This window comes from Arachis hypogaea, chromosome 6 (assembly GCF_003086295.3).
Source record: "Arachis hypogaea cultivar Tifrunner chromosome 6, arahy.Tifrunner.gnm2.J5K5, whole genome shotgun sequence".
Taxonomy (NCBI): Eukaryota; Viridiplantae; Streptophyta; class Magnoliopsida; order Fabales; family Fabaceae; genus Arachis; species Arachis hypogaea.
The window spans coordinates 68,432,211-68,434,420 of NC_092041.1; the positions used below are offsets into that span (position 1 = coordinate 68,432,211).

The window sequence follows — 2,210 nt, forward strand, 5'->3', positions numbered from 1 at the left end:
TTCTTCAAAGAAGAAGAACACATGGCAGCTGAAAACAACAACAATGCCAACAATGCAAGGAAGGTGCTGGGTGACTTTACTGCACCTACTCCCGACTTCTATGGGAGAAGCATCTCTATCCCTGCCATTGGAGCAAACAACTTTGAGCTTAAGCCTCAATTAGTTTCTCTAATGCAACAGAATTGCAAGTTCCATGGACTTCCATTGGAAGATCCTCATCAGTTCTTAGCTGAATTCTTGCAAATCTGTGACACTGTCAAGACTAATGGGATTGACCCTGAGGTCTACAGACTTATGCTATTCCCTTTTGCTGTAAGAGACAGAGCTAGAACATGGTTGGATTCACAACCTAAAGAAAGCCTGGACTCTTGGGAAAAGCTAGTCAATGCCTTCTTGGCAAAGTTCTTTCCACCTCAAAAATTGAGTAAGCTTAGAGTGGAAGTCCAAACCTTCAGACAGAAGGAAGGAGAATCCCTCTATGAAGCTTGGGAAAGATACAAACAATTAATCAGAAGATGTCCTTCTGACATGCTTTCTGAATGGAGCATCATAGGAATTTTCTATGATGGTCTCTCTGAACTGTCCAAGATGTCCTTGGATAGCTCTTCTAGAGGATCTCTTCACCTGAAGAAGACGCCTACTGAGGCTCAAGAACTGATTGAAATGGTTGCAAATAACCAATTCATGTACACTTCTGAAAGAAATCGTGTGAACAATGGGACTAGTCAGAAGAAAGGAGTTGTTGAGATTGACACTCTGAATGCCATATTGGATCAGAACAAAATATTGACTCAACAAGTCAATATGATTTCTCAAAGTCTGTCTGGAATGCAAAATGCACCAAGCAGTACTAAGGAAGCTTCATCTGAGGAAGAAGCTTATGATCCTGAGAACCCTTCAATGGAAGAGGTGAATTACATGGGAGAACCCTATGGAAACACCTATAATCCTTCATGGAGGAATCATCCAAATCTTTCATGGAAGGATCAACAGATACCTCAACAAGGTTTCAATAACAATAATGGTGGAAGAAACAGGTTTAGCAATAGCAAGCCTTTTCCATCATCTTCTCAGCAACAGACAGAGAGTTCTAAGCAGAATAACTCTGACTTAGCAACCATGGTCTCTGATCTAATCAAAACCACTCAAAGTTTCATGACTGAAACAAGATCCTCCATCAGAAATTTGGAAGGACAAGTGGGTCAGCTGAGCAAGAAAATTACTGAACTCCCTCCTAGTACTCTCCCAAGCAATACAGAAGAAAATCCAAAAGGAGAGTGCAAGGCCATCAACATGGCCGAATTCTGGGATGAAGAAGAGGCAGTGAACGCCACTGAGGAAGACCTCACTGGGCGTCCACTGGCCTCCAATGAGTTCCCTAATGAGGAACCATGGGAATCTGAGGCTCAAACTGAGACCATAGAGATTCCATTGGACTTACTTCTGCCATTCATGAGCTCTGATGAGTATTCCTCCTCTGAAGAGGATGAGTATGTCACTGAAGAGCAAGTTGCTAAATACCTTGGAGCAATCATGAAGCTAAATGACAAGTTATTTGGAAATGAGACTTGGGAGGATGAACCCCCTTTGCTCACCAAAGAACTGAATGACTTGTCTAGGCAGAAACTGCCTCAAAAGAGACAGGACCCTGGGAAGTTTTCAATACCTTGTACCATAGGCACCATGACCTTCAAGAAGGCCTTGTGTGACTTAGGGTCAAGTGTAAACCTCATGCCCCTCTCTGTAATGGAGAAGTTAAGGATCTTTGAGGTGCAAGCTGCAAAAATCTCACTAGAGATGGCAGACAACTCAAGAAAACAAGCCTATGGACTTGTGGAGGATGTTCTGGTTAAAGTTGAAGACCATTACATCCCTACTGATTTCATAGTCCTAGAGACTGGGAAGTGCATGGATGAATCCATCATCCTTGGCAGACCCTTCCTAGCCACAGCAAAGGCTGTAATTGATGTTGATAGAGGAGAGTTGATCATTCAAGTGAATGAAGAGTCCTTGGTGTTTAAGGCTCAAGGATATCCCTCTGTCATCATGGAGAGGAAGCATGAAGAGCTTCTCTCAAAACAGAGCCAAACAGAGCCCCCACAGTCAAACTCTAAGTTTGGTGTTGGGAGGCCACAACCAAACTCTAAGTTTGGTGTTGAACCCCCACATTCAAACTCTAAGTTTGGTGTTGGGAGGTCCCAACACGGTTC

General features: G+C 43.2%; 1 non-coding gene across 1 annotated transcript; it reads right to left on the reverse strand.

Moving 5' to 3' along the window:
* Positions 1-426: 426 nt before the first annotated feature.
* Positions 427-534, reverse strand: LOC112700399 (small nucleolar RNA R71). The gene has a single exon (XR_003153305.1). It is a non-coding gene; the product is annotated as a small nucleolar RNA R71 (small nucleolar RNA).
* Positions 535-2,210: the final 1,676 nt, after the last annotated feature.